Source organism: Lonchura striata, chromosome 29 (genome assembly GCF_046129695.1).
Source record: "Lonchura striata isolate bLonStr1 chromosome 29, bLonStr1.mat, whole genome shotgun sequence".
In the NCBI taxonomy this organism is placed as follows: Eukaryota; Metazoa; Chordata; class Aves; order Passeriformes; family Estrildidae; genus Lonchura; species Lonchura striata.
In genome coordinates this window covers 4,533,427-4,556,806 of record NC_134631.1, presented here as the reverse complement: position 1 = coordinate 4,556,806, position 23,380 = coordinate 4,533,427, and the positions used below count along the sequence as shown (strand labels likewise).

The 23,380-nt window shown below is 53.4% G+C and overlaps 1 protein-coding gene across 1 annotated transcript in view; it reads left to right on the top strand.

Moving 5' to 3' along the window:
• The window catches only part of LOC144247624 (uncharacterized), a 1,666,419-nt gene that overhangs the window by 1,410,776 nt on the left and 232,263 nt on the right, over nt 1-23,380 (top strand). The window lies entirely within an intron of this gene.

The following is a 23,380-nucleotide window of genomic DNA, read 5'->3' as shown; positions in this document are numbered from 1 at the left end:
CCCTGACAGTCCGTTAGGTCTAATGATAAAATCTTGGGATGAATATCCTTCAAGGAAAGGGAAGGCTGTGGCAAAATAATACATTATTGTATAAAAGAATGGGGAGGAAAACAAATCTGTAGTGATAATTTATTTTGGCCAGTGTTTGGAAACTTCAAGGACTGGATTTGCCAGGCATTAAACATTTATGTAAACTCCAAAGAACCTTTTGATATGGAAGAGAGCAAGTATGCTGCTCTCTGGATAGTGGGGGAAACAAGAGCAAAACTTTTTGCCTGAAGCACCCAGGGAGGGAAAAAGAAAAATAAAAAGCCTGAGGAAGTTCCAACTGCACCCCCTCTACCATGCATACCTCCCCCTCCTCCACCCCCACCAGCACCACCCGCAGTCTACCCCGATTTAGATCAAGGGGGAGATTTTGAGAACCAAGAGGTAGAAATCCCAGAGCCGGTCCCTGAGGAAAATCACTGCATTACTCGTAGTCTAACAAGGGGGGAAAGAGAAAGGGAAGGGCAAGCCCTATATCCATGAAGAGAGGTAGCTTTGGGAATGATCCCTAACCCCAATGTTGGTCAGCATGGACAATCAACCCAAATTCTGGGACTAGGTTATGTGGAGGTACCTCTCAATTCAGGAGATGTGAGGGAACTCAAGAACATGTGAACAAATTCAGAATCCAGCTGAGGTGGCAGAGTACCTGAAAGATAAATGCCATGATAAGTCTAAGGAGAAAAAGATCATTGCAGTGAGCTGGGCCCTGGCATGTGCTTATGACACCGTGCTAGATACTGTAGGGCAGCAGACAGAGGAAGGGGGGCAGGGAGATAAATCAGCAGCTATCCCAGTCACTCAGGCTGCAGCCAACAGCCCCGGCTGGAAGCCAGCAGCTAAACCAGACAAGTGAGCCTAAGCCATCAGCTAAACCAGACAGTGAGCCTAAACCAGCAGCTAAACCAGAATGTGAGCCTCAACCAGTGGTTTTTGCTATGAGCACAATGGGCCAGTGATGCCTCAGGCCATCAGGGCAGAGATGCCACCTACAAGTGGGTACGAGACCGAGGGGTGGATCTAACCATGGACAGTATTTCTCAGGTGATCCATGACTGTGAGACCTGTGCTGCCATCAAACAGGCCAAGCGGATGAAGCCCCTGTGGTATGGTGGGCGGTGGTCCAAGTACAAGTATGGGGAGGCCTGGCAGATTGACCACATCACACTGCCCCAGACACGCCAAGGCAAGCGCTACATGCTCACCATGGTAAAAGCCACCACTGGATGGTTGGAAACCTACCCTGTGTCTCATGCTACAGCCCGTAACACCATCCTGGGCCTTGAAAAGCAGGTCCTGTGGAGGCATGGTACCCCTGAGAGGATTGAGTCAGACCATGGGACTCATTTCAAGAACAGCCTTATCAACACCTGGGCAAGGGAACATGGCATTGAGTGGGTGCACCACATCCCCAACCATGCACCAGCTGCAGGCAGAGTGGAGAGGCACAATGGACTGTTAAAAACCACCTTAAAAGCATTGGGTGGGGGATCTTTCAAAAATTGGGAGCAACATTTAGCAAAGGCCACGTGGTTAGTTAACAGCCAAGGTTCCACCAATTGAGCAGGTCCTGCCCAGTCTGAGCCCTTGAATATAGTAGATGGAGATAAAGTCCCAGTGGCACATGCCAGAGGTTTGTTAGGGAAATCAGTGTGGATCAATTCTGTCTCGAGTACAGACAAACCCATTTGTGGGATTGTCTTTGCTCAGGGACCAGGTTGTACATGGTGGATAATGCAGAGAGATGGAGCAACACGATGTGTACCTCAGGGGGATCTGATTGTGGGGTGAGACTCATGTGCAAATATCACTGTTTGCCCGATGTTGCTGCCAGTGTCTGTACACAAAAACACACAGACATGAGACAGAAGGAAATGTGTGTTAAAGGTTTGAGCAAGTGAAATAGAAGGAAATGTGTAAGTGTCAAAGGTTTGAGTAAATGAAAAAAGTTTTTACTTGATGAAGTTTATACATGATGTTGAAGATATGGAGATAAGGGGTGGAATGTCCGAGGGTGATGTTATGGTGTTTGTATCTCCAATCGTGGGTTCTGTTTATGTTTGATATTCTGTTCTGTTCTTTCAGAACTGACTCAGAAAGTGAAGGTTTGTTTTGCCTTGTTATCAGCTGGCTCACCTCCCCCCATGCTCTGCTGTCTAGAAGAGGCCAGTGCTGGCTGGCTTGCTTTGCTTTGCTTGCTGGCTTTTGCTTGCTTTGCTTTGCTTTTTTTGCTTGCTTTTGCTTTTGCCTTTGCTTTTTAAATTAGTTTAGCTGAGCAGTCCAATTCTTTCCCTGGACTGTTTCTTTTCCCTTTCCCTTTCCTGAATACCATCCAACCTGCTCTGGACTGGGACCTGGGAACCCCGAGGAGCACCGGGAGCCTGCGCTCTGTGATCTGCAGCAGCCATCCCCAGTGCCCAGAGCAATCCCCAGCGCCCAGACCCGGGCGACCACCCCCAGGAGAGACTTTCTGGATTTGTCATCTCTTCAGAGTGGTGAAAGAGTTTTGTTGTCATCTGGTGTTGTTCATTTTTTTAGTGCTGGGAAGGGTTTTGTTTGTTAAATAAACAGGTTCTTTTCCACTTCTCTCAGAGAAAATTCTTCCCAAATCAGGTGGGTGGGGAGGGGCCGTGGGGGTTTGTTTTCTGGGGGCTCCTTCCAGAGGTTTTTCTCCCAAATTTGCCCTAAACTAGGACAAATATTTTGCTGCCCATTTCGTGTCTGGAGAGAGTGAAAAAAAAAAACCCCAACCTGTTCTAATCATATTTTGGTTCCAATTACTTTGTGTTAGTATTGAGCAGTTACTGGCTATGTTGTTTGAATTCATAGTGTCTTTTAGAGTGGAGGCCTGTATGTGTTTCTGGTCCCTAGGGTTTTTTGAGATCTTAATCCCTCTATGGTCCCTAGGTTTATTTTCTTATTCAGGAATAGCTCCGGTATTGTCCCTAATATGTAGTTTTTGTAGTAGAAGGGCACTGACCAGAATACCCATTGGGCTGGGCTTGGGTGTCATGGCTTTCAGGGGTCTATGAAGGTGCTGAAGTCTGTTCCAGGAATGCATGGCTCATGGTCATGGTTGTGCAGCCAGTTTGTTAGAGGGGAAGCAGGGGTTGAGGCTTTTCAGCCATTGCTTTCCTTCTTCTCCTCTGAATCTCTTAGCTCCCTATTAGAGAATGTTCAGTTTCCCCTGACTGTTAAAGAGACCATCTTCCTGGTGTTTAACCTGGTAAGCTTTCTCTCTACAGTCTGCAGTCTCTCTAGAATGAGGGCTGAGATTTCTAGAGGGGCTGAAGAGACCCCTGACCCAGGAATAGACCCAGGTGTGAGAAATCGTGAGTGGTGTGGGAAATGGGGGGCGCGGGAATTGGCACATAGACCATTTTCCCACATTCAAATAGATTTTACTGATTTGCCTGAAGTAGGAAGGTATAAACACTTATTGGTGATAATAAATCACTTGACTCACTTTGTAGAGGCATTCCCTACCTCCAGGGCAACTACACAAACAGTAGTAAAAATACTATTAGAAGAGATAATCCCCCGCTATGAACTAGCAGAAGTAATAGACTCAGACAGAGGGCCACACTTTGCCTCCAAAATAATTAAAGAAGTAGTTACAGCTCTAGGAACAAAGTGGCAATATCATACTCCCTGACATCCACAAAGCTCAGGTAAAGTGGAAAGGGTAAATGGGAAAATTAAGAAACAACTAACTAAATTGATGTATAAAACACAATCATCCTGGGTAAAAATGTTTGCCTTTAGCCTTGTTAAATATAAGAACTCAGCCCAGAACCGATATTGGAATTTCTCCATTTGAAATGCTTTATGGGATGCCTTATGACATGGATTCTCCTACAGATCACCCTGAAATAAGTAATCAACAAATTAACCAATCTGTCATGCAAGTTGTGAAGGCTCGGGAAGGGCTTAGAAGAGCTGGGTTACTAGTGCAACAACCTCATTTAGACCTAGCAATCCATAATATAAATCCAGGTGATAAGGTGTTAATAAGAAACCTAGAAAGAAACCTCACTACCCCCAAAATGGGAAGCCCCCTGTGTTGTTTTACTCACTACAGAAACTGCAGTCAGAACTGCCGAGAAGGAGTGGACCCATGCGAGCCGAATAAAGGGAGCGATTCCTGCTGCTGCCCAAGAGCCTTGGAGAAAAACCAGCCAGCCCGGGACCTTAAGGTCACATTTAAATGGACTGAATGGACTCAGTAAGAATTGTACGAACCAGCTGGTAGAGTGAGATACTGGACTATGATTTTAGAGTATATTGTACAAATAAGGATTGTAATTGTTACCCTTTTGTATGCTATATTTGTAAAATTTGCCAGGAACGGTGGTGGGTCCATAGTTACAGAGGCACTCCTCCTAGGGGTATTTGTAAAGGTGTTATCAGTTAGAAAGAGAACTGACAGAGTCAGGCCTAAGGATTGGAGAAGAGAATGGGACCCTACCAAGGGAATCCCAAGAGTGGTGGGAGGTGTTTACTAAGGGGGCCAGACCTGAAAATTGTTGTTTCCACTGCATTGAATCAATTCCCCTAATTGTTCAAATTATCAAAGGGAATTGCTGGAAAACTTTACCTGGGATTCAGTGTGACTCACCACAAGTGAAGGATAAAAGCTGGGAATCATTCAAAAAGAGGCAACAAAAGCAGAGTTTGGGTCCTCCTGAAGAATATCCTTGCTCTGAGAAGATGGTGCGCCTCGCGGCCCAGAGCAACCAAGTCGGCGAGCGAGGCAGAGGGATGAGAAGCGGTGGAGGAAAGAGCCCTCAGACTGGGATAATTCAAAGTATTTCAAGAACTGCCTCAAGGATACTGATCTCCCAAGGGTAAAGGTGAGCCAGGCAATAACATGTCAAAACAAACACTGGGAATGGGGAGATAATGATAATCAAACCCTGGGGCGGTTTGGAATCCACCCTTGCTGGCAAATCCTGTGCCTATTAGTTATATGTTGTACCTGGCCTGGTCAAGGGGACTATGCACACCAGCCATTTAATTGGACTCTGACCAAAACAGACCAAGGGAAAGTTGTTAAGCATAATGCCACCACTGTAGCTCCCATGTTTTTGTTACTAACAAAGACTTGGTAAACTCTATGTGGGGATGGAGTAAACCTGAACTCCAGGCTACCTATTGGTGTCCTAGTTCCCATCCTGGGAGGAGATATTGTCAGTATCCTGGGGAATATCTGTGTGGGTATTGGGGCTGTGAAACCATAGCAACTGCCTTGGCTGTCACCCATCCAGATAAATTTTTAAAGACCTCATGGTATCCTGAGGGGTGCAAAACTCCGGGGTATGGCACTCAAGGAGAAAATCTGTATGAGGGGGATTGCAGGTCCCATAGTATTGTTGTTACTAAGTTTAACTTTCAGACCTTACATTTTTAATAAAATCATAGACATTGTAAAAGGAAGACTAGAGGCAGCTCATCTAACACTTATTAGAGATAGGTAGGAAACATTGCCCAGGGACTTAGAAGTAGATGAAACCCTGGTCTTAAGCTACCAAGAATTAAAGTGTTTTAATGAACAAATTGGTAAAGAGAAAAAGGGGGTGTTGTAATAAATAAAAAGGTCTTTGTTCATCAAAACGAGCGTTAAAGGAGATAAGAATTTGAAATGAGTAGGGAATGCAACTAGCATAGAAAACTGTGTAACTAATTATATAAGTTTAGTTTTAGGCCAAGGACAATCTGCAATGAAGATGAGGAGCCTTCATTCCTATGACCACCAAGGGCAGAAAAAAAGACACCCAGGAACCAATTGCACTGGCACAGAGTGCATAGAGAGAAAATACGTCAACCGAAAAAGAAACGGATGATAAAACCAAAAAGGTCAAAGGGGGAAGGTGCTCCGTGGCAGAGCAGAGGCTTCCTGGCCACCCAGCGCTGTTCTTTTGCTTAATACCGCTTGCTTAATAAATTCTTGTTAATTGATTTATCTATAATTAGCCTCCCCAATTGAATTTGTCCATAACACCCCTGGCCCAGCAGCAGGGGACAGGGGGCACGGCCTGTCCCCCTGGCCCAGCAGCAGCCCCGTGCCCTGCCCAAGGCGCTCCCAGCAGGGGCTGGGCCCCAGAGGCAGGGGCAGACCCCAGTCCCAGGGCAGCGTTTCTGCCCCGTCCCCTGTCCAGCCCAGCCTGCCCCGTGTGCGCAGTGACCGCTGGCACGGGCTGCCCTGGACACCGTGACCTGCTGGGGACACTGAGAGCTGCCCCGTTGTGACACTGCCCTTGGGATTGCACAGGCACCAAACAAACCCCAGCCAGCACCGCCCCGTGTCATGTCCCAGGCACCGGAGAGCATCAGAGCCAGCCCCGCTCCTGGTGATGTCCCAGGTACCAGGGCACATCCCAGCCCCGCTCCTGGTGATGTCCCAGGCACCAGGGCACATCCCAGCCCCGCTCCTGGTGATGTTCCAGGCACCAGAGCACATCCCAGCCCCGCTCCTGGTGATGTCCCAGGCACCAGGGCACATCCCAACCCCGCTCCTGGTGATGTCCCAGGCCCTACGAGTGTCCCAGGTGTGGAAAGAGCTCATCACACAGCTCAGCCTTGACCCCAAACCAGCAGAGGCACCACGCAGGGCAGCCCTGCGAGTGCCCCAGTGTGGGAAGAGCTCCGTGCACTGCTCCAGCTCCATCCCCCACGGGAGGATCCGTGCTGGATGATCCCCAGTGAGCCCCGGTGGGCAGAGCCCCGGTAACCCGTGGTGCTGCTGATCCATGTTGGGAAGACACCTGGCTGGGGGGCTCCACATCCTCCTGGCTCCCTGTGGCCTGGATTTTCTTTTCATTTCTCTTTGCCCTTTCAAAACTCTTAAAAGCAGGTAAAAATAAAGATGTTGAGCTAAGACAAGGATGGGGACATGGGAGGGGTCTTGCAGGGGATGTGGAGGATGCTGGGTTTGAGGGACTTGAGGGTTCCTGGGAGGGACCTGGGGGTTGCTCAGGGCTTTGGGCACCCCAGGCTGAGCGGCTCCAGTTGCCCTGGGAGACCCTGGTGGAGGTTCTGGGCAGCTGGTCAAGGACCCCCTGCCCTGGAACTGTCCCCATGTGCCCCATCCCAACGCCTCGTCCCCCTGCAGCGGCTGCCCCATTCCTTACTCCCCTTCCATACTCCCCTGGCCCCTTCCTGTTCCTGTGTCCCCCCTGTCCCGTTCCCATCCTGCCCCCATCCCAATCCAGACCCCATTCTTGATCCCTGCACCGTATTCCCTGTCCCCATTCCCAGTCCTATGCCCTGTCCCCATTCCCATTCCCTGTCCCCATTCCTGGTCCTTGTCCCCATTCCCTTTCTCCATTCCCATTCCCATTCCCATTCCCTGTCCCCATTCCCATTCCCTGTACCCATTCCTGGTCCCTGTCCCCATTCCCATTCCCTGTCCCCATTCCCATTCCCTGTCCCCATTCCCGGTGAGACATTAATTTTGAAGAATTAAGAATTTTAGGAAAGTTAAGATGATAGTTAAATTGGATGTTGCTGACTTAGCAGAAGTAGATAAATCGGCTTTGTTCATAGTTAACAGTAGCTGGATCTTAGATAAGATATCCAGGATCTATTAACTCATTGCTTGCCAGCTTTATGTTTGGGTAGCTGTGCTTATCATGAGAAACAGGATGTGATCAACAGATTTCAGGGACACAAAAACAGTTGCAGACTTCCCATACTTTAGGAATCCATTAAGCACAGGGAAACGGCAAGGATTCATTTGTCATGTGTGCATGGGAAAGGCAGAAAGGTCAGAACGAGGAAGACTTATTTTACTTCTTCATTTTGGAGAACCTTCCCCAAAATGGACCCCCGAGTCATTTCAGGGAACAGAACCACACATGCTTAATTGCCTTTTTGCCAATTAGCATATGAAGTGGAGCAGAGGAAGTGACAGGGATATGAATATGCATTCATATTTTGTGTATTCAAGACTTCTGTAAATAAAAAAGCTTTCTGATACCTGTGATTTTTGCAGTGTGTATTAGGGAATTATCCCACGTACTGCCCGGCTGTCTCAATAAACATACACTTTCTAACTTTAAACTCTTAGAGAGTTTTTGTCTGTCTCAGTTGGAGATCGATATTAGATTTATATTCATATTTTAGTAAATCATTGTCTTAAAGAAGTCCTAGTATGTGTATTAACATGTCTTTTCTTAATATTCTAGTAATTATTCTTGCATTGCTTCAAGATAAACTGGTATGATTCAAAGAATATCCACTGAGGTACACATAGAACATGGATTTATCGTAAGCAAATTGCAGTTGCAAAGTTTTTTCACTGAATTCTGCCACTTGTCATAATTTTAAAAGTTAAAATTCAGCTTTTATTAAAGTCAATGACAAAATTTCTAACTTCTAACAAAGGGAAAAAAGTATATGGTTTGCACTAGATAAAATATAAATACAGAAAATGTCTCCCAACCAAGTTCCTTGCCCTGATCAAAACATCTCCCAATCAAGTTCTTCACCCTGAACCTGGCTGGTAAAGAAAAATATTATCAGTAAACATGTATGAAAGTTTGCATAAGTTAGTAGTATTCAAAATCCATGTTCTGTTCCTATTATTATTTCTTATACAAAGAAAAAAGGGGAAAGGGGTTGGATTGAGGGTACACCCTCCTCCCCTCTGTCTGTTCTCAAGTTTTACAATAAATCCTACAACAGTACAATACAGCTGCCTAAAATATGGACACTGGAAACCACAAACAGCATTACAAATTATCACCTGCCTCATGGACAGTTCATATAAGGACTTGATTTGTTTACAAATTATTTCTCATGTTTACAAACAGGTTTTCTGTTTACAGACTGTTTTCTGGGAATTCGGTTTTTCTTCAAGGGATCAAGTGCTTAAAGGTTGTTTTTTAAAATTGGGTTTTTCTCTAAGGGTTAAATGGGCTCAGGGTTAAATAGCTTTCTGCTCTTAGAGATAAGTTCAATTTGTAACCAAGAAGCATTATGCCTGTGGCCTGAGTTCTCCCCTAACAGTTCCTGGAGGGGAATGCTGCAGCTCCAGTGTAAATTAGATGCACGCTGTCCTCTGTCCCCATGTTTGCAAAGGGCCCTTGCAGATGGGTGACAGAGAACAATACACAGAATTTGATAAAGAAAAGAAGGGTGAGGTGTTACCATGATTGACAGGGGGAACTCTGCTTGGGCGACGACTGTGCCTCACCTGCTGCTGTCAGCGCTGCCCGGGCCCCACGGCTCAGAGCAGCATTCCTGCCCTGGCCCACACGTTCCCGGTCCGTGTCCCACAGCTGTGCTCAGGATGGCCACCATGTGGGACGTGTCCCGAGGAGGCCGTGCCAGCTTCTGTGGAGGCCCCGTGCCCTTCCCGCCGCGGCTGCGTCGGCAGCTGCGGGGGCTCCTGCTGCTCTGAGCCCGCAGAGCAGGGCAGCGTTTGCTGATGGGCTGAGCCCTTCCTAAAGATCCTGTTGGGCTGTCTGACACACCTGGGGCAAGGCATTCCTTCCACCCTGGGCCACTCTGGGGGGCTGGGGGTGGCCCCAGGGCAGGTGGCAGTGCGTGCAAGGGCCCTTGGTGACACGGTGCAGCATGGTCACCATGGAATGGAACGGGACAGGGGATCCAAGGGCCCTTGGTGACACGGTGCAGCATGGTCACCGTGGAATGGAACGGGACAGGGGATTCCAAGGGCCCTTGGTGACACGCTCTGGCAGAGGTGTTGGCAGTGACAAGGCCACGCCAGAGTGCTCGGTGCACACGACGAGAGAGGACGCGAGAGAGCGGTGCTGAGAGGAGCCCTGCACAGCCACTCGTTCCTGGCTGACCCGGAGCTTTCCCGAGGTATTACTCCTGCAGGTGAGCTCATGGCCAGACCAGAGCACTTGGTGACCCCTGGCCTTCCCGAGGCATCTCTTCTGCAGCTGCCCTCGAGGGCAGACCGTGGCATTTGCTTTGCACCATCCTTGACAGGAGTCTCTTGTCCTTGTGGCTGGAGCCCCCAGGCCCAGAGTGCAGGACTTGCTGTCCTGTAGCCTTGCCAAGACTTCACTCTTGCGGGTGCCCTCAAGGCACGACTGCAGCACTTGCTGACTCTGACCTTTTCCTTTTCACCTTCTGCAAGCAGCCATGAATCCAGGCAGTGACGCAGAGCACAGACCTGCGAGCGTGCCCAAGCTGGCCTGGGGGAAGGAGGAGAAAGAAGGCCCTGGAGCTGCCCCAGCACAGCAGCCTGAAGAGCTGGAGCAGTTCCAGCCACGGCAGAAGGGTGAGTGGCAGAGCTGGGCCACAGGGCTGGTGCCTGCAGCCAGCTTGGCCCCATCCCATCCCATCCCATCCCATCCCATCCCATCCCATCCCATCCCATCCCATCCCATCCCATCCCATCCCATCCCATCCCATCCCCTGGGGCCATGCCCATGGACAGGATGGAATAGGGGCCGGGCAGACACCCCACAGCCGTGCTCCGTGCCCTGGGCTGTCGCGGGGCTGTCCCTGCCTGGGCAGCGCAGGGCTGGGCTGTGTTCTCCGGCCTCTCCCGCAGCCCCTCAGCTCGGGCTGCGCTCGCTCTTTGCCAGGTGCAGCCGTGCAGCGCACACGAGAGCAGGAACGCACCCGTGGCCGCTTCCGCAGAACAGCGCAGGTACCTGCAGCCATCCCCACCTGGGCTGGGCCTGCTGGCACTGCTCAGCCCAGCACTGTGCTCCGAGCACTCCATGCAGCATCCCGGGCTTCTTGCCCTTCTGCTGCAGATGGTTTGCAAATTCATGAAGAGGATTCGGGAGGAAGAGAGCAGCACCATGGGCACCGTGCTCAGAGCGTACTCTCCCATCTTCAAAACCAAGACCAGCGCTGCCCTGCTGGATATGCTTGTGGAGGAGGGTCCTTCCAGCCCAGAGCAAGTGAGCAGCCTGTGGCCTGGCTTTTCTCCTCCCAGCAATTGCTTGGCCTCCCAAGCCACACCTGCTGCTCCCTGGGAGCCTTTGAGGCCATGGCAGTGTGGTGGCAAGGGAAGCGCTTCTCTGGGGCAGCTGGGCACATTCCTTCCTCTGGCAGCTTTCCAAGTCTCCCCTGCCTTCTCCAGGTGCCTGCCATGGTGAGGTTCATCCACCAGTGGCTCGTGGCCAATGAGTTTCCTGAATACAATCTGTACAGGCCCCTTCTGGATCTGACAGAGGCACAGCCCTCTGACGTGGTGATGGCTCTCCTGCGTGTGGCCCCATTGTGTGACAGGTATGGGGCCCACCTGCCCAGAGGGCTCAGGGCTCAGCAGCCCTTCCCCCTGTGCAGCCTGTCCCAGGTGTCTGACAAACAGAGAATTCCAGGGCCCTCTGGCTGCTCCCTTTGCCAGCCCTGGCCCCTGCCAGCCCCGCAGCGTGCTGCCATGCTTTCCCCCTGCCCCTCAGGGGCCAGTCCCCACAGGGCTGGGCTGCCTGCCTGCTGCTGGTGAGGGGCAGTGGGCAGAGGCAGGGCTGGCAGAGCAGCTCAGCTCCCCGCTGCCGCCCAGGCCACGCTGCTGTGTCCCAGACTCCTCTGAGACAGAGCTCTGACCCCACAGAGCTGCTCTGGCCATGTGGAAGAGCATCATGTGCTCACTCAGGACTGCAGAGCCGGCCATGCTCGTACTCCTGGATGTGCTGGGGAGCTGGCCAGAGCACAGCATGTGCACCTCCGATGGGGACCACACGGCTGTCCTTGCCCTGGCTGTGAGTTTCTGCCTTTGCTGGCCCCAAGGCCACCTTTCCAGCAGCTCTCCATCCTCCCTCCCCCACGGCGTCTCCCTGCCTCAGGCGCTGGGCTGAAACCTGGCCTCGGGGCAGCTCCAGGGCCACCAGGCCCGGTGCTCCCCCTGCGTCTCTCCGGGCCTCTCCCTCCCGTGCTCGGGCCCTGCCACACGAACACCTCGGCACTGAGCGCTGTCTCGGGCTGCTCTGTCCTTTGCAGGCAACCGTGGTGATGTGGAAGATCCTCCAGCTGCCCTGTGTGCCACACGTAGTCACCGTGTGTTTCCCCGGCCTCTTTGTGCATCTGCTCTTCCAAGTGCTCTTCAGCACTCTGGATATGCCAGAGGAGGTCGATACCTTCTGGAAGGGATGCCAGGAGCAACACGGTCTTGCCACCAGCCCCAGCAGGTGCTCCATGCCAGTCCTCCTGTCCCTGCCATGTGCCCAGGGCAGGGGCCAGTGCTCCCAGCGTGACCTGGGCTTTGCTCTGCGCACAGCTTTGCAGAGCAGACCCTCAAGGCCCTGCTCTGCCGTCTGCACTATGAGGATGTGGTGGTGGCCATGGAAGACAAGCATGGCTGGGACACACTGCTCTGTGCTGACACCCACCACTGTGCTGTGGGCGTGCTGGCCAGGTGAGACCCCCTGCTCCCCAGCTGTCCCCGGCATGTGTGCCCTGTGCCCGAGGGGCCCCACACAGTCCCCGTGGCCGTGGGCCAGAAGGCCTTGTCACCAAGGGACGGCCAAGGAGGCTGCAAAAGGCTGGGAGAGGAGTGTGCCCAAGAGCAGCAACCTCCCAGAGGGCTCAGCTGCCCCTTGCAGGGTGGTGGAGAAATGCCAGAGCTCTGTGAGGCAGTCCTGGGAGAGGTTTGCCCCACTGGCTCAGGGCTTTGGCTCCTGTTTCCTCCTGTCAGAGAAATGCACCGCGCATCCGAAGCCGCGTGTTCCGGGATTGCATTCCACCTGCTCGGGCTGCTCAGCAAGGACACGCCGTGTCGGGATTTGGCCACCCTGGCGTTCCTTGTGGAGGTGAGCCTGAAGGCCGGCACTGCCTCGCTGAGCTGCCTCCCGGCTCTCTGCCCTCTCTTGGCCGCAGTGCCTGGGACGGAGCCCGCGCCCTGTGCTGCTGCCTGGGCCCGGCCCTGGGCGGTTCTGGGCTCCCGCCGGCCGCTCCCCCGTCACCGGCCTGTGCCTTTCAGATCCTGGAGCACCTGAACTTGAGTGAGCGCCGTGACAGCGTCCTGCAGTTCCTGTCCAAGCACCTGCAGAGCGAGTGCAGGGGGAGGCGTCGCTTGGCACTCCGAGGCCTCGTGGCGCTCGGCACCACCAGTGTCTCAGTGAGAAGAGCGCAGGGGCTGAAGCCGTGCTGCCAGCGTGGGGCTGGGGAAGGCAGTCCCTGGGGCTTGGCTGGCCTTGGGGCACTGGGGCAGCTGCTGCCAGCTCTCCTGCCTCCTGCTGCAGCTGCCCCAGGGCTTTGGCACAGGCCTTGGGCCCCTGGGCCCTGTGCCAGCAGGATGGTGTTTCACACACTTGTGTTCCACAAGCAGATAGCCATAAGGATGTGGAGCCTGCATGAAAGGCTGGTGGAGCTCCTGCAGGAAGATGACAGCGCCATGCTCAGGATGACCACGGTTCTCCTCAGGGGTTTGTTCCTGTGCAATGGTGCCCCAATAACCAGCACCCTCGCCCTGCAGCTGGCTGAGGCGCTCCTGCCACTCTTTGACAACGTAAGGCTCTGTGCCTCCAGCCACGGCCAGCGGGTGCTGCCCGCACACTTTGTGCCCTGTGCACTCACAGGCTGTGCCCAAGTGGGCCTGAAGCAGCTGACGCTGAGGCCTTTCTTCCTCCCATCCATACAGGAGGACAGCCAGGTGCAGTTGTGCTCCATGTTTATCTTCCGGGAGATGCTGGATTTTTTTCCGGAAGAGGAGAGAAAGGTCCTGAAGGCACATGTGCGCCAGAGCCTGCTGCCACTCTCCTTGCACTGCCACGATGAGAACCAGCGAGTGGCAGAGGTGAGGACTCGGCAGCTGCCGCTGGCCCCTGGCAGGGGCTGGGCTGGCCCTGCCCTGGAGCCTCGCAGGCTGCAGCTCCTGCTGGCCTTGGCACAGGGACGGGGTCCTGCGCCCTGGGCTGTGGGGCTATCTCCGCGTCTCTGATGCTCTCCAGGCTTCTCAGGAAACGCTGCTCTGTGCGGCCGAGTTCCTCAAGAGGAGGGATCTTGGACAGCTGGTGCAGAACCAGAAGCTGTGGCAGTTCCCCGAGTGCCTGGTAAGGAGGGCCGGGAAGCCGCAGCCCCAGCCTGGAGCAGCCCCTGAGCGCGGTGCTCGGTGTGCGGGCTGGCAGCTGTGCCCCTGCCCGCTGCTGCAGCCCGAGGCCGCGCGGGCTCTGCTCCAGGTTCCTGCGGCCCCAGCCGGGTGCCCATGGAGCCCCGGCCCGGGGGGCTGCGGGGCCAACCCTTCCCTCCTGCCGCTCTCTGCAGCTGGCAGAGGACAGCAGCAGCGTGGCCGAGCACCTGCGCCGGGCCCTGCCCTACCTGCAGAGCCCACAGGAGCCCCTGCGAGAGGCGGCCGTCAGGTTCATGGGTGAGCCACGAGCCGGGCCAGGAGGGCGTGTGGGCACAGGGCTGGCGGCGCCGCTGGCAGGGAGCTGTGCCCTGGGCCTGACAGGCTCTGTGTTCCCAGGGACGGCCGGGCGGCACCTGAGGGGGAGGAATGAAGAGCTCCAGCTCCTCTCTGAGGGTGAGTGAGGGCAGCGGGCTGCCAGCGGGGGCTGCCGGGGGAGCTGCGAGCCCTGCCCCGGCTGCGGAGGGCTCTGCTCCCTGTGCGGACCAGGGCCGGCGTGGGCAGAGCACACAGAGCTTTCAGGGCACCTGGGGGATTCGTGGCCAGCAGCTTCGGGCTGATCCAGCTGGTCCCTGCTCCCTGCTGGCCATGGCCAGAGCCGGCTGGGATGGCCCTGGCACAGAGTCCCCTCGGGTCCCCTCAGATGTGGGAACTGACCATGGCTCTGTTCCTCTCTCTTTCAGCCCTTGAAGGCATGGAAAATGACACCAGTGTCGCCGTCGCAAGCCTGGCATTTCAAACATTGCACATCCTCCAGGAAGCAGAGAGATCTCCATATTCCATCTTTGACAACCTGCAGGATCGGCTCCGCAGGGCATGGAGGAGACGGCCTCGTCTGTCGGGGCTCGGCTGGCTGCGCTGCTGGAGCTCTGCAGAGAGCTGATTCCAGAGGCTCTGTCTGCTGGGGCCACCCGAGCCAGCAGGAATGTTTAGTTTCTTTAAGATTGTTCTTTTTTTTCTTTTTGTTTTTCTGTAGCATGTTAATATAGGATGTGTTGCTATAGACAGACTCCCAGGATCTTTCTTTGGCTGTCCAGGCTCTGCAGGGCTGAGGGGAAGAGGGTGAAAAGGGTTCCTGGGCTCAGCAAGCTGCCCAGACATGCAGGGTTGCAGGGAAAATGGCCAGAAGCCCCTTGGCCTTTGGTGGTTCTGCTGAAGCCTTTGTGCTGCCCACAGAGCAGATGGGCAGGGGCTGGACCTGTGGGGATCTCTGTGAGAGCGGTGCCTGGAGATGGCCACAAGCCCTGTCCCAGCCAGGAAGCGCCATCCGTGTCCTCCTGCCCGTGTGTTGCTGGCTGGATTGCTGAGGGCTCCCAGGTGCCTCTTGGTGGGGCTCCTCTGGAGCTCCTGTGGGGCTGCGGCGCTGCTGCCGGGCAGGTTGGCCGGGCTGGGGAGACCCTGAGGGGACGGGGCCACGAAGGGATGAGGGGCTGTGGGAGCCCTGACAGGACAAGGCAGTGGGAAGGCTCGGGGGGGACGTGTGAGGGAGTGGGTAACGTTGGCTCGGGGAGGAAAGTGGGTTGGAGCCAAAGAGACCACTCACCCCGATGTTCGATGTTCGTGTGGCAAACAGAGCACGTTTATTCCCAAACCCTTCCTTCTAAAGGGCCTTTGAAAACCCAGTCTGGATGATTTCACTCCTCTGATCTCTGTGCCCCTTCAGATTCTGGCCTGGGCAATGCCTGCAGCCTTGGGAGAGATGTGATGGGCCAGGCCCCTGTCAGTCAAAGCAGGGCTGGTACATTCACCCCGTACAAGCCAGCCTGCACGGTGACACGGCAACAGAGTGCGAGGCACAGCTCCGGGAGCTCCCTGTGAACCTCAGCTCTGGGACCACTGTCTGCCCCAAGCTTCAGGGGCTGCAGTGGGAGCCTGGCTGGGCTCTGCCCTGGGGCCATCCTGCAGGGACAGCTGCAAACAGGGAGCATTCCCTGCCACAAAGAGCCAAGGCAGGGCTGCAGGGCAGCTGCTCCAGCCCTGACTGCACTGCTGAGTGCTGTGCTCTGGGGCTGGGGCTCCCCGCACAGGGGACTGCACTGGTGTGCCAGAGGAGACAGAGAAGCTGCAGCTTCAGCCTAACTGAGGTGGTGCATGGGCTGGGAAGAGTGGGGAGGCTCCAGGGGATTCACAGAGCTCATCCTGCTGCAAGGACGAGGAAAAGGGAGTGGGAACTCAGCAGTGAGGAGAGCTGGGGGCTGGAGAGCAGCTCTGAATGACTCTAAAATCCCACCAGACCTCTGAGACATTGCTGCTCCTCAGCCAGTGACAGGATGAGTCCCTTAGCCTGGGGCTTGGCCTTCCTCATGGTGAGGGGCACCAGGGAAGGCAACACTGTGATGGAGACTGGAATGGGCTGGGAACTCACTGGGGGAAAAGAGGGAGCAGTTGGGAACTAAAAGGCAGGTGGGGGAGAGAACAGTTCAGAGAAGGGCTGAGCTGCTGTTTGAGAAAGCTGCAAAAAGTCATTTGGGGTCATCCCAGATTGATTTCATTTCAGAAGTTATTGAACAAATTTATTTTTGGGTGGCTGCGTGTTTTTCCTTGGAGGTGTACACTCTGCAGACTTGAGCTGTGTTGCTGAAATGCTCAAGCCAGTCTGTGCTGCAGGTCACCCCATTTCTCCTTTGGCTGATTGCAGCCCGGTGCTGAGCTCCAGCAGGGCCCTGGCAGAGCCCAGAGCAGCCTCAGCACCCACAGAGCCCGGCTGCAAGGAGAGAAACCAGAAAGCCCCGTCAGCTGAAGGCTCCTGTCCCCTTGTCCCAGCCGCCCGCGGTGCCCAGGCCATGCTGGCCGTGCCAGAGCTGTGCCCAGAGCTGCCCATCACTGCTGCCTTTGGGAGCAGAGCAGGAGGGCAGGACATGTGCCCAGCCTGCAGCCAGCCACGGCACCTCCAGCCCTCAGCAGCTGCCCAGAGCAGGACGCTCCTGTGCTCGCTGCCATCTCCCCAGAGCTCTGATCCCACCATCCCCAGCAGACAGGACCCACCTCACGCCATCCCCGGCTGGAAGAAAAGCTGCTCCCAAACGATGCCCTCAGCCTTCTCCAAGGGCACGGCCCATCCACGCTGCAGCTGCTCCCAAGCACGTCCTGATCCAGACTGGACCCCACCTGGAACGCTTCCTCTAGGAAAACAAACATCAAATTATTGAAAATAGATTACAGACAAAAAGGGGAACAAGAAAAAAGGTCAAAGATCTTATCTCTGTCAGGGCCTTAAGGAAGGCCCAACCCCTGCATGCCAGGGAAAAACCCACCATGGGGGAGGGAATCCCAGGCTTTCTCCCTTCCCCTGCACTGCCCCCATGGTGATCCCAAAGCAAACAAGGGCAGTGGAGCAGCCCAAGCCCTTCCTTGCCTGCAAAGCAAAGCAGCCCCTGCACAGGGTCTGGAGTCCCACCTCTGCTCCCACCATGGGGGTTTGTTTGTGTCAGGCTGGCTGCCCCAGCCCAGACCCAGCCCGGGGCACGGTGGGTGCTGGGGGCTGTTGGCAGGGCCAGGAGCCCACTCCCATTTCATACCCACCCCAGCCCATGTCCCCAGCCCTGCCAAAAGCAGCCTGGCAGCCGACTGAAGGATCAGCTGCATCCGCCCCAGCAAAGGGGGAACTTTTGGTTCCCGGCCAGGCTGTGCAATGCCCAAATCTGGGAGCATCCCCCTGCGTGTGGACTCATCTGCAAATTCCCTGTGGAACCTGGCTTTAAAGGAGGTGTCAGAATCAAAGTCCACCATCTTCAGCCTGCCGGTGGTCAGGTGGAGCAAGAGGTTGTCATCCTTGATGTCATCCTCGCTGTCCCCAGCAGCAGCAGGGCCCGACCCTGCTCAGCTTCCGAGATCAGACGAGACCGGGCGCTCTCAGGGCGGTGTGCCATGGGCACCTGGCAGCCCCTCAGCAGCGCCCTTCAACCCACCCCAGAACCCTCCTGGCACAAGCCCAGAAAACCACGGGGGCTCCACACGGCCAACAGGGCCGCCCCTGCCCACAAGAAAATCTAGAGTCAGACCCAAGCCCACAACACACACACAAGGGACAAAAATCGAACAAGGCCCATGTCTAGGTTTGAAAAGACAGGAATCTGTGAAGGAAGGCAAAAGCCTCCTGTGAAATGGAAAAGGTAAACCCCCTCCCTCCGAATTACCACAATTTAACAAAAGACTCTCACGCAGAGATATGGGAATGGCAATAACAGCTCTTTACTGGGAAAAAAACTAAATAAAAATAATAATAACAAAACAAATGTAGTTAGTACAAATGAAACTAGTGATGCAGTCAGAAACCTAACACCCTGAGGAGTCAGGGTGTTGGTAGTAGTCCAGTTCAACGGTGGCTGCTCCTCCTGGAGTGGCAGATGAAATGCTGCTGGATTGGTGATCTCTAGAAGGGTGAAATTTTCTCTGAAGTGCTGGTAGTAGTTGGGCCTGGTCTTCCTGTGGGGATCCAGGAGAGAAGAAGCTGCTCCTCTGGGAATCCAGTGAAGGGGCTGCCAGTGTCTCAAAAATGATGATTTTATGCAGGTAGGAATGCTTGGCTCCTCCCCTCTGGGTGGAGCATCTCACAATGGGATGATGTAACTTTACAGGTCATGCAGTGAGTCATTCAATGGTCCATGAACTGAAGATATCTCCCCGGAGGGAGACATTGTTCTTGGAAGAGATAAGAAAACTGCCCAACCTCCAACAGATGGCAATAGAATACATGCTTATATTACAAGCCAGGACACCCCACATCCCCATTGTCCCCAGTGTCCCCCCACTGTCCCAATGTCCCCAATGTCCCCCCACATCCCCGATGTCCCCACATCCCCAATGTTCCCCCGTTGTCCCCGATGTCCGCACACCCATGACGCCCTGTCCCACCGTGCAGTGTCCCTGTTGGTGTCCATGCGGACGCCGCAGACGCGGGCGCTGCTGGGGGCGCCGGGGCGGCTGCACTGTGCCTTTGCGCCCCGGCCGGGCCCTTCGTGCTGCAGCGGCTGCGGCACCGCCACGGCACCACGTGGCGCCTGCTGGCCTTCGACTCGGCCGCCGCCCGCCGCACCGAGGCTGCGCCGGGGGTGCTGCTGTTCCTGGGGGGCCACGGGAACCCCCCCCGCACCGCGCAGGGGAGGGGAGGGGAGGGGCTGCAGAACCCTGCAGGGACAGCGGGGGGCGCCACCGAGTGTGTGTGTGGGGGGGGGTGTCAGGTCCTCCCGGCCTCCAGGGGGCGCTGCTGGGAGTGGGCGGCCTCAGTCCTCCTGGCCACTAGGGGGTGCCAATGGACAGCCTTGGTCCTCCTGGCCACTAGGGGGCGCTGTGGGCATTGAATGGTTTTTTGGAAGGTTTTGGGAGCATTTTTTGTGGCTTTTTGGGAGGTCCTGGGGGGGGTTCAGTGGGTGATTTTTGGGGGTTTTGGGGGGGGGGGGTTGGAAGCATTTTTTGGGTTCTGGGGGTGGTTTTGGGGGAGTTTTCGGGGTGATTTCTGTGGACTTTTTTGGAGTGTTTCTGGGAGGGTTTAGCAGGTGATTTTTGTGGGTTTGGGGAGCATTTCTGGGGTTTTTTTTGGGGGGTTCTTGGGCACAGAACGGCCATGGTCCTCCCAGCCGCTGGGGGGTGCCACTGAGGCCGAACGTTTCCTCGGTCCTCCCAGCCACCAGGGGGCGCCAGGGAGGTGTCGCTGCAGCTGCCGCCGCTCTCGGGGTCGGACGACGGCGCCTTCGTCTGCTCCGTGAGCGCGCCCCAGGGCAGGTGCAGTAGGTGCTGCGGCTGCGCCTGATTGGTCAGCGCCAGGAATGGGCGGGGCCGGGGCTCCCAGGGGCTCCCAGTATGTCCCAGTCCCTCCCAGTATGTCCCAGTCCTTCCCAGTTCCTCCCAGTCCCTCCCAGTTCTCCCCATTCTCTCCCAGTTCCCTCCCAGTCCGTGCCAGTTCCTCTCCAGTCCCTCCCAATCCATTTCCAGTCCCTCCCAGTATGTCCCAGTTCATCCCAATATGTCCCAGTCCCTCCCAGTTCCCTCCCAGTATGTCCCAGTCCCCTCCCAGTCTCTCCCAGTTCCTCCCAGTGCCCCCCAGTCACTCCCAGTATCCTCAGCTCACTGTCCCGTGTCCCAGCCCCTCCCGGGTGTCCCTGCTGCCATCATGGCTGGGGACACCTGGGATGGAGTTTGGGACACCAGGAACGGGGTTGGGGACACTGGGGACATGGAGCATGGGCTTAGGGACATCAGGAATGAGCTTGGGGGCACCAAGAATAGGGCTGGGGACACCTGGGATGGAGTTGGGGACACAGGAGCAAGGCTGGGGACACCAGGACCAGGGCTTGGAGGGTCTTGGACACCAGGACTGGGGCTGGGGACACCTGGGATGGGGTTGGGGACATCAGGAGTGGGGTTGGGGACACTTGGGGACATTGAGAACAGGGTTTGGAGGGTCTTGGGACACGAGGGATGCCTGGGGACACTGGGGAGAGGGCTGGGGACACAGGGATGGAGTTGGGGACACCTGGGATGGGGCTGGGGACACAGGGATGGAGTTGGGGACACCTGGGATGGGGCTGGGGACGCCTGGGATGGAGTTGGGGACACTGAGGACAGGGTTGGGGACACCTGGGAAGGGGTTGGGGATATTTGGGACTGGGTTGGGGGCACCTGGGATGGGGTTGGGGATACTGGGGACAGGGTTGGGGACACCTGGGATGGGGCTGGGGACGCCTGGGATGGAGTTGGGGACACTGAGGACAGGGTTGGGGACACCTGGGAAGAGGTTGGGGATATTTGGGACTGGGTTGGGGGCACCTGGGATGGGGTTGGGGATACTGGGGACAGGGTTGGGGACACCTGGGATGGGGTTGGGGACACTGGGGACAGGACTGGGATCTCCTAAGGGACATCAGGAGCAGAGCTGGGGACATCGGGGGGTGGCCGGTGCCACCAGGACGGGCTCAGTGCCACCCGGGGGGTGTCGGTGCCACCCAGGGGTGTCGGTGACGCGTCCCCAATGTCCCCACAGGTGCCACTGGGCCCAGCGTGGAGGACATGGTGGGGATGGCCCTGGTGGCCTTCGTCATCGGGGGGCTCAGCCTGCGCCTGTGGCCCTCGGCGGGGAGGTGACACCGGTGTCCCCGATGTCCCCAGTGACCCATTTCATCTCTGTCCCCATGTCCCAGGTGTCCCCAATGTCCCCAGGTGTCCCCAGTGTCCCCAGGTGTCCCCTCCTGTTCTCTCTCACTCCAGGGGGGCTCTTCATGTGACAGCTCCAATGTCCCCAAACCCCCAAAAATGTCCCAAACACCCCCCCCCAAAATGTCCCCAACCACAAATGTCCCCAAGCTCCCCAAACTTCCCCAATGTCCCCAAATGTCCCCAGTGTCACCAAATGTCCCAAATGTCCCCAATTATTTCCAAAATAAATGGGGGGGGGGGGGTGATAACCCCCCCCAAAACTGATGTGTCCTGAGTGGGGACTGGGGACATTTGGGGACATCTGGGGAGGCTTGGGGACATTTGAGGAGTTTGGGGACATTTGGGGAGGTTTGGGGACATTTGGGGACATTGAGGACACCGGTGGTGTTGGTGACACTTGGGGAGTTTTTTCCGGTTTGGATTTTAAGGTTCTTTTTTAAAGCATTGATTAAAAAACCCAAAGCACGAATTTAAAGTCATTAAAGAACCAATTACCCAGCTCCAATTGTTCATTGGATTTTTTTTAAAAAGCAATTTTAGAAAAGTTCCGTTTCCCATTTTATCAATTTTTCATCAAATCTTCGCTTTTGTCACGGGAGAGAGAGGGGCAAAAAAAGGAGATTAAAAAGGGGGGGGAAAAGCGACAAAAAAGGGGGAAAAAAAGGAAAAAAATGGGGGAAAAAAGGAGAAAAAAAAAGGAGATTTCCCCACACATTGTTCCTTCATCTCTCCACATCCAATTCAATAGCAGTGAGTTATCAATAATCAATAGCAGGGAGTTATCAATAATTAATAGCAGGGAGTTATCAATAATCAGTATCAGTGAGTTATCAGCAATCAATAGCAGGGAGTTATCAATAATCAATAGCAGGGAGTTATCAAAGAGCAATAGCAGGGAATTGTCAATAATCAATAGCAGTGAATTGTCAATAATCAGTATCAGGGAATAATCAATAATCACTAGCAGTGTTTTATCAATGATCAATAGCAGATTATCAATAATCAATAGCAGGGAGATATCAATAATCAATAGAAGATTATCAATAATCAATAGCAAGTTATCAATGATCAATAGCAGGGAGTTATCAATAATCAATAGCCAGCATAATTCAATTGGCAGTTTTCACAATATTACAATTAAATAAATCCAATATTAATTATTGATTATTGATTATTGATAATTGATTGATAATTAATAACCATTACCAAGAAATTTACCCGACATCAATTATTGATTATTAATTAATCAATATAACAGATAAATAAATCCAATAGTAATTATTAATTCTTTATTATTGCCAGCATTGCAAAGAAATAGACCCAATATCAATTATTGATTATTAATTAATCAACACTAAACCGAAATTGATCTATTATTAATTATTAAGGATTAATTAATCAATATTACAAAGAAATATATAAAATCTTAATTATTAATTACTGGTTATTAATAATCAATATTACAAATAAATTAATACTATGTTATTAGTTATTGATTATTAATCAAATATTACAAGGAAATCAATCCTATATTATTAATTATTTATTATTGACATTACAAAGTAACCAATCCAATATTGTTAATCAATGCTACAAATAAAAATAAGACAATATAAATTATTAATTAATTATTAATCAATATCCCAAAGGAATCAATCTATGTTATCAGATATTAGTAATTATTATTAATCACTCGATATTACAGAAATTTTTATCCACTCTTCATTATTAATTATTAATATGTACTACAGAGAAATCAATCCAATGTCAATTATTTATTATTAATTAATATCACAAATGAATCATTCCAGTATTACTTATTAATTCTTGATCAATGTCACACAGGAATCGATCCAGTATTAGTTATTATTGATTATTGATCAGTATCACAGAGGAATTAGTCTAGAATTACTTATTGATTATTGATTATTGATCAGTATCACACAGGAATCGATCCAGAATTAGTTATTGATTATTGATCGGCATCACACAGGAATCGATCCAGCATTAGTTATTGATTATTGATTATTGATCAGTATCACACAGAAATCGATCAAGCATTAGTTATTGATTATTGATTACTGATCAATATCACACAGGAATCGATCCAGCATTAGTTATTGA